We start from the raw sequence: 13,709 nt of genomic DNA, 5'->3' as shown, positions 1-13,709 counted from the left end.
TGGGTCTTTGTAAGTAGATTTCAATCCTATATCTACCGGGGTCAATTAGGCAACAGGGACCACTGGGGTGGGACCAGCATCTGGGTCCATGGGAGCTAGTTTGGTACTGATATGGACCAGAAGCCTTGTTTCATAGGAGTTTGTCTAGAGGTTGGAACACAGGGGCCCAGTACTAGAGCAAGACTAGAGCCTGAGGCAGCAGGAGTCAGCCTGTAACCTGGAGGTTGGTTCTGTGGGGGCCCACCTGGAACTGAGGCAGGCCAGAAGCCTGACCTATAGGAGCCAACTTCAAGGATGGGACTATGGGGATTGATCTGGTGATGGGGTGGGTTGAGAGCCTGAGTCCATGTGATCTGGTCTGGAGTCTTTATCCATAAGGGGCTGGCCTGGCACTGGGGCTTAGTGGGCCAGGGGCTTAGGGTCATGGGAGTCAACATGGTGCTGGATGGTTTGAAAGCCTAGTTCCATAGTACCTGATGCCTGGGTTTGCAAGGGTTGATAGGGAGACTGGGGTCACAGGAGCCATCAAGAGCCAGGGGAGCTGGCCAGTGCTGAGATGTGCCAGGAACCAACTGGGAGGCTGGTGCCATGAGAGTCTCCCAGGGCCTGGGTAGGCCAGCAGCCTGGTTTCACAGAGGGCATCTCAGGTGCCTGGGGCCACAGATGCCACCTGTGACCACGGGAGCACAGCAGATGCCAGGGTGGCTGGGGGCCTGAGTTTCTGGCCTTGATACTGGGAGCCTTGTATTTAAAATGCCACCTGGGGCTGCAAGCACTGCCTGGAATCCCTGGAGCTGGCACGCATTGAGGTGAGCTGGGGGCTTTGGTTCTCCAGAGCCCACAGGGTATCACCTAGTGCTGGGGGAGTTGGCCTGGTGCCGGTGTGGGCCAGCTCTTGCAGTGAGGTCCAGCAATCACTTCTCTGTCCTTCTCCCACAGGGATGGTGTATCTCTCTGCTCTGGGCCACTCAGGATTGAGGCAGGAGAGACAGGAGTAGTTGAGTCTATCTTTCCTACATTCCTCAATGCATCTTTTCCTATTTCTGTGTTTCATCCAGATGTGATAATCACTCACCTAGAATCCTTGGCTCTTAAGAAGATATGTTTTTGTTCACAGCTGTTCAAATTGATGTTTCTGGGCTGAGAGGAAATGAGCTTTAGAAATTCCTATGCTGCCATTTTGCTGATGTTGCTTGACAATTGAATTTTCTTTTTCATTTTCATGAAAATGAATTAGAAGTTCTTAAAGAGTGGAGACTGACTTTTCATTCTTGCTTTCATGCCCCACAGCATTATTTTATGCCTATGTTTTGCTAATTGAGATTATACATGACATCCCCAGGATGTAGTACTTACTTCCCACACCAATTTTGAATCACTGATTATTTCTACGATGAAGCAAGTGTATAACCTGCACTAGATATGATTTATATTAAATCACTTTGAAAACTTCAACTACAAGCTCATGTTATCTAGACTAAAACTCCAAGTTTTGAGTGAAGAGAATTACAAGAACTCTACATACAGTCATATAAAGTTCTCTCATGAGACCTGAGTAAAGCAGTTCCAAAATAGGCAAGTAAAAATGCCCAGAGTGAGATGCAAATAGGTGGAGTACTCCTAAAGTGATGCTTACCTTAGGAGGTAAGGATAGGCAAGGCCTATAAGCCTAAAATTGTGCTACTCAGGCTTCAACAGCTTTTGTCTTCCACTGACATCCCTCTACTTTTAGGGCCTCATCTCCAGTCAAGCATCTAGTGCTCTTATGTTGCTCCAAATCTCTCCTAATAGAGAATGGATGAGATCAACTCAATCATACTGATATAGATACAGGCAGACACTGACCCATTCATTCTTCATGTATTCTTTTTCTTTCTTTCTTTCTTTCTTTCTTTCTTTCTTTCTTTCTTTCTCTCTCTTTCTTTCTCTCTTTCTTTCTCTCTTTCTTTCTCTCTTTCTTTCTCTCTCTTTTCTTCCTTCCTTCCTTCCTTCCTTTCTTCCTTCCTTTCTTTCAAAAAGTATCTATTAAGTACCTATTAGTGTAAGACACTGTGCTAGACTCAATGTAGCCCCCTCTCACAAAGGAATCTACCAATAGCTGCCTGTTAAAATCTTACCCATGGTTCAAGGTTATATGAACTGCTTTCCTAATCCTCCCAACTACAAATTTCTGCTGAATACCCAAACACCTCTCTTTTCTGTGATTTATAACTTGATGGGCTATCTTTAGTTTCCCCACAAGATTCCAACACAGAAAACACCATGAGCAAAGTCACGGCAGCAGAAATATGCATTGGATGGTTGTGGGAAGATGAACAGAGCAGAGGTTTTCTGGTAGGGAGTAAAGGAGGATGTTTGCAAGGGATTCAGGTGAGCATTCCCACAAGAGCTTTGAACAAAGCTTTGAAGATCAGTAGTTTTCCAGCAATCAAACTTAATAGGTGGTAGGCGCTCCACGGAGAGGGCATGACAAAGGCTTGTAGCTCAGAAATAAATGGGGCATGATTAAGGAAGAGCAAATAATCCTGTTTGGCTGGAAAGAAAGGTACACGTATAAGGGAATAATAGCAAATGAGCTCAGAGAATAGGTGGGGATTCTAATGTGGAGAGCTTTGAAATCTTGCCTAGGGATTTGGAGGGTAATTTGGGTGGAATCATTTGGGGGCACAGAAAGGAATTTCCTCTTGTGACCCCTTGTGACTTAAGGCATCAGTGGTGTCTGTGGCAAAATAATAGGATTTGAGTGGTGGCAGTATGAAGTTAATAAGTAAGTAAGTAAACAGAGATGAAAACTGAGCCTGACGTCATTAGAATAACTCTAGATCTAGGGAGCACTCCTTATACCTTAAACAAGGAAGTTTTATGACCAATAAGAGGAAGTACTTCGTTATGTGACTTATTACTGTAAGAGGGTATACAAAGAAAAAGAAAATAAACCGAGATTCATGAATGATAGGTCTACAATAAGTAGCTGGATTCTGAAGATGGCATGGCAGGGGAGCAGAATATGCCACCCCAAAATATATCCCTTTGGCAGCTGGTAAAAGAAGGATACTCTGATCACTCTTTGTCTCCCTGAAAGCATGTGAAGGTGCCCTCCTCAACATATACCAGGAGGGCAGAAGGCATCCTTATTGCCAGAGATAGGGAGTTCCCTGAGAAGGCTCTATAAATGAACCTTGCTACTTCCTCACTTGCTTATTACCCCAAGCCCAAACCTTGTCTTGTCAATTCTTCACAAATTTATTATTTTCTTTGTTTAAAAGGTATAAACGCTGCCAACTTTTGTCATTTCTTTAAGCCTCCTAGCTTTAGTGATCCTGTACATACAAAATTAAATTTCTTTTTCTCCTGTTAATCTGTCTTATGTCAATTTAATTATTATACCAGCCAAAGAACCTAGAAGGGAAGAGGAAAGTTTTCCTTCCCTACAGCAAAAGAGAGACAACCACCATATTTTCCCACAAAATTTCATGGCATCATCAGGTAGATTGAGAGTTGAAAGAATGGGCTATAAGGAGAACTTGAGATAAAGTTTAAAAGCATCTCGAAGCAGATGAGAATCAGAGACCAAGAAATAGTCAATTCCAGCATGTCACAGTCAGGAATGGATCCGGAAATAAATGGTCACTAGAAAAACAGAAAACTGGCATCAGGAGAGATCAAAGGAGCCCAGGAATCGATCCAGCAAGTCCTAACATTGACACTAGAATCAGTGGGAAATGTGGCAGGAAACAGATAGGAGTGAAATAAAACCCACAGAAAAGTTGCATAAGTCAGTTCATAGTGCTATTCCCAGTAGGAGTCTCTGGACAAGTAATATTGTAATCCTCCTCTTCCTAGGCCAGGAATATGATCAGGCATATTTAAAACCCTTTGAAAATGTAAATTAGTCACAAAGGGCAACATGTTTCTTCAAGGAAGTATGAAGGGAAAAGGAAGGCTAAGTCTCAGATATTTGTTTGTTTGTGAACAGAAATAAACTACTTTTTTCTCCCTCAAAGACTGTCTTCTTGGGTCAATGGCAGCTGCTACCTACAAAGTAATGGTTCTAACATATTCAGAATATGTTCATTGGGAACTGGAGATTTGCAAGTACTAACTACTATTTATAAAGTAGGTAAATAAGTTTATACTGTATAGCACAGGGGACTATATTCAATATCTTGTAGTAACTTATGGTGAAAAAGAATAGGAAAACGAATATATGTATGTTCATGTATGACTGAGGCACTGTGCTGTACACCAGAAATTGACACAACATTGTAAACTGACTATACATCAATAAAAATAAATATATACCAAAAATATGCAAAAGAGAATGGACAAAATAACATTATTCAGCCTTAATAAGGAAGGAAATCTTGTCATAGGCTACAACATGGATGAAACTTGAGGACGTTATGCTAAGTGAAATAAGCCACTCACAAAAGGACGCACACTCACAAATACTGCATGATTCCATTGACATAAACGATCTAGAGTAGTCAACCTCTTAGAAACAAAAAGTAAAATGGTGGTTGTCAGGGGGTGAAGGAAGAGGGGAATGGGGAGTTGCTGTTTAATGGATATAGTTTCAGTTTTTCAAGATACAAAAGTCCTAGGGATCTGTTGCCCAACAAAGTATGTAGTTAACACTAGTGTACACTAGTGTGTAAAAATGGTCAAGATGATACGTTTTATCTATTTTTATCACAACAACAAAAAATACAAGAGAGGAAAGAGATGTTTTTAAAGGCACATATGAACCTGCTGTAAATTAGTTCTTAAAATCATTCCCTGCATGATCTCACTTATTTGTGGATTCTAAAAAAATCAACCAACCAAACAAAAACCAAGCTCATAGATACAGAGAACAGATTGGTGATTGCCATAGGGCAGGAGGTGAGGAGTGGGTGAAATGAGTAAAGGGGGTCAAAATGTACAAACTTCCAGTTATAACATAAATAAGTCCCCGGAATGTGATGTACAGCATGATGACTCTGGTTAATAATACTGTATTGTATATTTGAAAGTTGCTAGAAAAATAAACATTAAAAGTCCTCACATAAGAGAAAAAAAGTGAAAAAAGTTTTAAACTATGTATTGTCATAGATGTTAACTAGACTTACCATGGTGATCATTTCACAATGTACACAAATATCAAATCATTATGTTGCACACTTGAAACTAAGATGTTATATGTCAATTATACTTCAAAAAAAAAAAAAAAAAAAAAGAAGGATGGGTCCACATGCCCCATCTCATTCCACACCTTGGCAGCCTCTGGCCCCATTTTTCCTTTTTGACCAAGAATCTCTAGCTTACCCAGAACAGTAACACAAACCTTGGCTGAATCAGGAACCACATTCACAGGGAGCTCCAGGGAGACAGATTTTGAAACCACTTTTCCTGTGAGAGGCAGAGAAAAGGTAAAATAATCGAAGGGGGAAATAGTGGAGGTTTTCAAGCCCAAACCATAGAAAAGCTTTTCATAATCCAGTTTTCTGCACACTGTGCATTCTGTGGGATGGAGGCAGATTTTTAAAATCTATTCAGTGATCTTTGCTGAAAATAAATTCTGCCCAAAAAAGAGAGAGAGGAAAAAAGAAAGGAAGGAAGGCAGGCAGGCAGGAAGGAAGCAAGGGAAAAAAATCAGTCCCAAATTTGAGAGATTTTTAACTACAGTAATAAGTGACTAGTAATAAGTGATCAGAGTCAATGTCTCAGAATTGTTTCCAGGATCAGCGTGTTACTTCGTTCTCTAAAATATCCAGCCAGCTTGGCCAGATGAGAGTTATATAGAATATTTCTGAAAACAGAGGGGGAAAAAGTCACCTGAGAGTAAGATAGTAGACATTGAGTGTATTTGTCCTTTGTTTTTTATTAAACCTATTTCAGTGCACATTGGTCTGGAATTACACATAGTATTTGGCACTGCCTAATTTTGTTTGGTCTGCAAGTTTCTTTCCAGAGATGAAATCCCTAGTGAAACTGAATTTTTGACATTGTAACAAAACTTGTCATTACTAGGAACATTAGATGAGAACTCTTTTTTTTTCCCTCTTAAGACTCATGACATTTTACAATGAGTTTTTTCTTTCTTTTTTAACTTTGAAAAAAAATTTATCTTTACAACTGAGGAGAAAGGTAACACGTTTTATATTTCCAAATATTCGAAACATGTAAGTGTTTGGGTTTTTTTCCATGTGTACAATGTTGTCTTTCAACTTCTATATACATTACAGTGTGCTCACCACCAAAGGGGTGGGGGAAGGGCAAAACGGGTAAAGGGGGCCAAATATATGGTTGCATGAGTTTTATACGTATTTAAAAAAACTGTTTAAGACATACCTTGGATTTGAGGGTTTAGCTTCTTAGAAGCATTTATTTCAGTTTTCCATATTAAAAATAAAACCCATTCTAAGCAAGATTTCAGGGGCAGGGTAATAGCTCAGTGGTAGTGCATGCTTAGCATGCACGAGGTCCCTAGGTTCAATGCCCACTACCTCCATTGAAAAATAAATAAATTTAAAAAACTAATTACCTACCCCACAAAATAAATAAATTTAAAAATTTTTTAAAGATTTCAATGCCTTTTCTCTGTCCATCAAGAATTTTCTGTGATTAAGCTTTAACGTATAATGATAGCAAATCATTCTCTATTTTCTTAATCTAATTTGGCATAAATACCAAAATAGCTCATGGTGAAATGCTTCTGGAAAATAAGCACATAAGACTATGAATTCTGGAGATGTGGCATATCAGGACACGCCAGCCTAACACTTTCCTCCCTCCCTTGTCCTTGCTGCAGTACTGAGTGTATGTGGCAATCATTGAGGTTTGCTGTATCCTAGGGTTTATGGCCTGGATTACTGTCTTGCTTTATGCTTAAAACGACCTTTAAACCAAGACTGCATCTGGACACAGATGCAAACAAATGGAGGGACATTCAGGCAGTAGCTTGGCATTTCCACATTTGCTAATCAGGTTTCAAAGAACCACTCATTCCTGCCTGCTATATTACAAATGGGCCTCTCTGAGGCTAATTCAGGAATTAGTGTAGAAAGTCTAAGGTTAGACCCTTTGTGTTTAGAAAGTCTATTTTAGGGGGGAGGGGTATATCTTGGTGGCAGAGCACGTGCTTAACATGCATGAGATCCTGGGTTCAATCCCCAGCACCTCCATTAAGAATATTTATAAAATAAATAAATCTTTTTTTTTAGGAAAAAAACTGTGATTTAAAAAAAAAGAAAATCTATTTTAATTTCCACAGCCGGGGTAACTCAAAAATGAGGCAAAAATGTTATCTGAATTGGATCTTCCCAAAAACTCATCACAGCCAGAAATACATATGCCCTCACTTGAGATAGAAGCTAGGACTACCTTACACGTATATACAATGTTTGGTGGGAGAGATTCAAGCATTGAGAAGCAGTGTGGAGTAGTAATTATGAGCACAGTCATGTGTTCCCATGGAGACTTGAGCCACTTCCTATATATGTGACCTTGGAAATGTACACAACCTCTCTGAAACACATTTTTTTCCTGTAAGAAAACAGTAGGCAATAATAATATCTATCTGATAAAATTGTTGTAAAGATGTCAAATGAAATATGCAAAGTGCCCAAAACAGCAGGTAATATATAGTTGAAGCTTAATAAACAGTTTTAAACTGTTTTGAAATGGCAGTGTGGCTAACATTTTGGGAAGGAAACTAGAGAGGGAAAGAGTAACTTTACTTTACTTCTTTATACCGTTCAAATATTTTATCATGGTTTCAAATTAAACAGACTTACTGAGATAACTCTGGCTATTAAAATGCAAATCTCTTTCAGTAATCAGGAAAAAAAATGTGTTTCACTCCTTAGGTAAATACAAGACTCTTTTAAAAACTTCATTTTAGATCCACAGATGATTTAACAGCACTGATTTATTTAAAGTTCAGGCCAAATGAATTAGCATCTGAACTGTCTATATAACACGCCATTCGAAAACATACTCAGTGAAACAATAAGATGGGGCAGATTTTCATCTTGTAACGCATTCAAGATGTATATTCTCACACATTTCGGTTGCTTACCTTGCTTCAATTTTAATCCTCCCTGAAAGAAGATGATGTGGACCATCTGCAAGTGGGCCACACTAGAGCACTAGTTTAGAGGAAAGGTACCAGGGCTTCAGTTACAGAAGGATGGAGTCAGATCAGGGTATCTTACCTGAGATACCCAGGAGTAGAAGGAACCATAGAGTGAGTATGAGCCAGAGTTCTTCAAGAGCTCTGAGACTGAATCCGAAGCAACAAGCTTGGTGAGTCCAAAGGGCTAAGAACTTGGGAAAATGCCAAAGATCAGCAGCCAGGAAAAGACTGGAACAAAATAAGAGAAGGTCGTAAGAAAAAATTGGCCATTATTGAGAAAAAAAAACATTCAGTATGGGATAGTTCATAAGATTTGTCAACTTAATGACATAACCTTAGGATAGATGCCTTCAGAGAAGTTTCCACTCTAATTAAGACAATCAGATGACTTCAGCCAGAATGCCCAACTAGCCACGTGGTTAGCTCAACTAGTTAGAGTGGGCTAATATAAGACTTTCGCCTAACCAATAGATGATTTTCATAAGTTGTTGATATTAATTGAGCACATACTACATGACAGGAAAATGACATACGTTACCCAATTTGGTCCTTACAACAACCTAGGGAGTAGGTACTATTCTTGCTAGCATTTTAGAGATAAGGAAACTACGGGTCAGAGAAGTTTAATAAATTCCCCAAAAGTCAACACGTAGGAAGTGATGTCAGGATTTGAGCCCTGGTTTGTCTGATTTCAAAGCCCATGCTTTTAGTTGTTATATATAGTTCGTTTTCCTTTGATTCACAGACTATAAGCATAATCCAGGGTGAGCTGTCTTACAAATATGTATCACCAGCCATAGCAGGATCTGAATGTGGGCGGCCCAGAGCAAATCCATCACCACCCAAGGGAAAAACACAACAATTAAGGCCAGGTCCTGATGATGGCCTTCTTCTTGGGCACATGTCCTTTTGGCTGCCAAATTTCACAACAGAATGCCAACACTAAATTGTCATTTAAAGATCTATTTAATTGGTAATTTGGAATAGCTACCACCCAACAGCTATTAAAAGCTAAGTGGAGAAAAACATATTTATGAAGGTTTGTATGTATTTTTATATAGGCATTTTGTTTTTTGGTTTGGTTTTGGTTTGGTTTTTTGTTTTTTTCATTCCTCAATGTCCTTTTAAGAGGTAATTAGAGAGACATTTTTCCCTGGTCTGAACTATCAGGAATAGCAGTGTTTCTTCAGGGAACATTCATTAGATTTTGCTTGTTTATTTTTGTTTTATTGCAAGTAGGTGATGGTGGGGCCTTCTGGACCAAATATCTCAATGGCTTTTAATCCTGCCTACACATTAAAACTATCTGGGGAGATTTTTTAAAAATATTAATATTTGGACCCAACCCCCAAAGATTCTGATGATACACTCTGTCTAATTTGGTCTAGGAATCAACCTTTTAGGTCTCCCCAGCTGATTCTCAAAGTAACTACTGAGTCAGATATTCTGAAAGTGTGAGTGAGTGATCTGACATCCAGAAGATGAAGGGATTTTTATTTTAAGTCTCATAACTATGGTTTGCAACCCAGAGTTGAGAGCCACTGATACAGCTGATCAAGTTTAGATTTTCCCTCTTTGATAAAAAAAGTGTAGAGTCAGAGCCGGGGGCCAACCACGGCCAGCATATCAGGACTCTGAGTTTTGTATTATTTTTATTATATCATTTGTGGCTCCACTTTATGTCTTCACCTTGTTTTTTTCTCTTTTAGTTTCTCATCTACTAAAGAGAGCTTTTTTAAAAAACTGAATATTCTGTGTTTCAATGTAAACTATATTTTTAGAGTATGTTAATGTACATAAGAAAATATTATACTGAAAATTATGTTTGCAAGTTATAAAATATAGTTTAAGGCAGTTACCATGTTTACTCTCAGTTTCGCAAAATTTTAAGGGTTCAAAGTTCTTACCCTGCCTTCCAATTTGCACTATTGATGTAACAAGTAACAAAAATAAAAATAAATCTAAATATTACTAGCTTAATTCACTCCTGATTCATTTTTCTGTTTTTCAATAGCACATAAAGATCCAGCAGGTTGTTCAAATATGGCCTGGTGTATTAGACTAAACACTGGTAACTATGTAGCTCTGTGATCTTTGACAAGTCAATTAACATCTCTGAATCTCTGGGTTTTTTTCATCTTAAAAAAAACATGGAAAGTGATGAAAGTTGGATTAAATTCCTTTTCCCTCTATTAGCTCTAGAATCTATGAGTATCAGACCCAATTTTGCCATTTTGGAATTTTTGTCTTTTTTCTATTAAATCACAGTTAGTGGGATCAGAGCATCTGTAATGACAATTTTATAGCTACTAGTCTTATCACACAATAATATGCAAAGTTACATTTTTAAATATTTCTGTTAAAATTCAAAGCAAATGTTTATCGCATTGAATGAATGAATTTAAGTCAGAAGAGAATTTAATATTGAAAAGTATATCAGAGTACTGAAAAGGCAGAAGGTATCACTGAGGTATTACAGACATAGTAACATCGGGGAGCACGGAACATTTCCTAGTGTTGGGGCAACTATGAAGCCAGGTGGGCTTAACAGGGGATTCTTTTATGCGAAAACCCTTTAGTGGTACTTTGAAAGGACAAATCCTGATCAGACAGTGGGATAGAGTGATTCTTTGAAGCAAATCCACCCCTTGTTCTCCATCTCATTGCTACCACCCTAGTTGAAGTCACTATCATGTCTTGCCTGAACTAATTGAGTAGGCTCTTGGCATCCCTCTTTGCACATTTACCCAAGAACAAATCATCCTCTGTTTGTGATCCAAAATTATATTTTTAAAAATCAAAAATCAGCTTTCATTTTTGATTTCTGGAGCTTTGCTGCTTGAAACTCTTAAAAAAAATGGCTTCACTCTGCACTTAACAAACAAAATCCAAAACTCTTTTCCATGGCCTACAAGGGCCTACTTGACTCCAGTTGAGTCTCTCTCTCTGGCCTAATTTCACAGGATACTCTCCCTGATTTCTGCATTCTAGCCACATTAACCCTTTAGCTCCTCAGATCTGCTGTAATTCATTCTGCTACAAGGTTTTTGCACACCCTGGCCCTGCTTTATGGAATGATTCCCTTTCTTTCTTTTATTTAGTTAACCCTTTACCCATTCTTCAGATCTTAAGTCAAAAGTCACTTCCTCAGGGAAGCCTTCCCAAATTAGGTCAGGTTCCCCTCCTACGTGCTCTCCAGACACCAAAGAGCTCCTTTCTCACAGTGTGCACCACTGTTTATAACTATACACTTACTTGACTAAATTTGTCTCCCCCATTAGACCGTAACCTCTTTGAGGGCTGAACCAGATCTATGTTGTTCACTATGATATGTCTTGCATGTAGCACACAGAAGGCGATCAACATGGCAACAATATTTTTTGAATGAGTAAATTAATGGATTGCTTTAAGGACAAAGGCTGGGTCTTATTCCCCAGTGCCCAGTGCAGTGCTTGCATTTAATACATGCTCAGTCCATGTTTGTTAGAACATCAATGGGTCTGAAACCAGAGGAAGTTGGATTTTTTTCCTAGTTATTCAATTATCTGTCAGGGATCACCATAAATGTGTTTTTGGGAGCCTCTTCATTGATTTTGTTGGTGGGGAATAAATGATTCTTTCACCAAGCAGGTCTTATATGCAGATCTTGAAGTCTATGAGTTGAGCAAGAAATTCTCATCTTTAAAAGCCAGATCTGCCATTCCCCTTCCTAACCCATAACCAGATTTTATTTCTGTGACCAGTAGCACAAATGAAAATGCTCACAGTACAAGGCATAAGGCATCAAGAAAAACAATAAGATTGTGATGATGCGGTCTTCCAATAAGAAGCATGGAGATGACATGCTACTTACTTAGAGATTCCTTTATAATTTATCATTTCTTTTTTCACATAAAAGCCAAAAGACTAACTTATGAGTTTACATCCATTTGTCAGCAAGACCACATTGTTGAATCCAATTTTAGCGTAACTTCAAGGAGACACAAGGCTCTTTGTCATTTGAAAAAGAAGATGCAGACAATCTTAGAATACCAGAATTGCCAGACTGCTGAGATACCTTTATGTGTAAACCCAATTATGTTTGGATCATTAAAAGTGATCATAACAAAATTAATTCAGACTAGTGATAATACCTTTAATTGAATGCTTCCTCTCTGCCAGGGAACTGAGTTAAGTGTTTTGCAATTATCATCTCTAATCCATACAATAGTCCTATGAGGTAGGTAAATTTATTGAGCTTCATTTTTACATACAGGAAACTGGAAGCTTAGAGATGTTAAGATCCTTCCCCGGAGTCACAATTCCAATTGGTTCTCTAGTTACAAACACAAAAAGACAGGGTTACTGCTAGCTGGTTTACTGGTCATGTGCTCATGTCTTCATTAGTAATTTGACTCCTGCCTCACCCTCCTTCCCTCAATTATCCCAATCCATAAAACAATGCTTATTTTCGTGTCTCTCTGTCACCACTTTGGGAATCTACTTCCCATATGAATGACTGTATCAAAGAATTATTCTGAACCACTCAGAGACGTGATCTCATCCTGGATGGATTTTAATTTCATGTTTTTGTCCTGACAATGCAGTAGATTACATATAATATTTGTGTCTCTTTCACAGTAAACACTTTGGAAAAAAGAGAGAATAGCGTGGTTCAATGGAAAACGCTCATGTCTGGGATTCTAGTTCGCAGGCCTCCACAAACTAGGTGTATTATCTTAAGCAAATCACTTAACCTCGCAGTGTCTCAATTTCTCGATTTGAACAAGTTAAATCTCTTCTAACTCTAAACTACTCTGGGTATATGATTTTTCCTGTAACTGAAGTCTACCTTTGAAATTCAAGGGAAGAGCTATGAAATAAAGTCCTTGTCATCTTATTCTAGGCATTGAAGAGAAAAAAAAGTTACAAATCCTTTTTTTCATGGCCATCTACACAATTCACTGAAGGACTAGAATTCAGAAATAGTAGCATCTGAATATAATAAAAGTAATCCCTTTTTCCTCTTTCTAACATGGTCGGATTCACCCTAATTACTTCATAAACATAAGAGGATGGGAGTCATATACCAGTACAGTGTCCAGTATATTGAAGTTTCTTAATAAATTTTTGTTGAACTAATAAATGGACACTGCTGCATCCTTCTAGCACACATCTCTTTCATCCCCACTGGATCCAAGTCATATGTTCTCCAAATTCAAATCTGGTAGCCCTTAGACTTCCATTTGAAGGGCCATAATTGATGAGAAAATCTGCCTATTTCTGACAGTTGTTGATGTCTCTATCCTAGACACAGTTTCATTAAGCCATGGTATATTCAACTTATGTGTAATCTAGTGTTAATGAGTAAAGCAAAAATGAGCCTGAGTAAACAGGATATAATCTCCATGAAAATAATGTCAAAATCTGTTTTGTTCAACATTAGATCCTCATTACTTAGCACAGTATCTGAAACACATTAGATTATCAATAAGTATTTATTGGGTGACTTTGTGCAATATAGCTTTAGCATCTGTCTCCTCACTGATCATCAAGATGGATTTGATCTGTATAGGTAAGAAGACTATTAGAATGAATCAAATAAGAGAAA

At 38.4% G+C, this 13,709-nt stretch overlaps 1 long non-coding RNA gene across 1 annotated transcript in view; it reads right to left on the bottom strand.

Moving 5' to 3' along the window:
* LOC141576298 (uncharacterized) overlaps window positions 1-8,328 on the bottom strand; it is a 60,769-nt gene extending 52,441 nt beyond the window's left edge. Inside the window, exons 1-2 of the long non-coding RNA XR_012504638.1 lie at window positions 8,199-8,328; window positions 5,327-5,391 (exon numbers count right to left, since the gene is read on the bottom strand). This is a non-coding gene — a long non-coding RNA (uncharacterized LOC141576298). The remainder of the gene's footprint in view (window positions 1-5,326; window positions 5,392-8,198) is intronic.
* Between the last annotated feature and the right edge of the window lie 5,381 nt (window positions 8,329-13,709).

The sequence above is a fragment of the Camelus bactrianus genome, chromosome X, assembly GCF_048773025.1.
Source record: "Camelus bactrianus isolate YW-2024 breed Bactrian camel chromosome X, ASM4877302v1, whole genome shotgun sequence".
NCBI classification, from domain to species: Eukaryota; Metazoa; Chordata; class Mammalia; order Artiodactyla; family Camelidae; genus Camelus; species Camelus bactrianus.
Note: the sequence above shows the minus strand (reverse complement) of the source record. Positions and strands in the feature narration are given on the sequence as shown.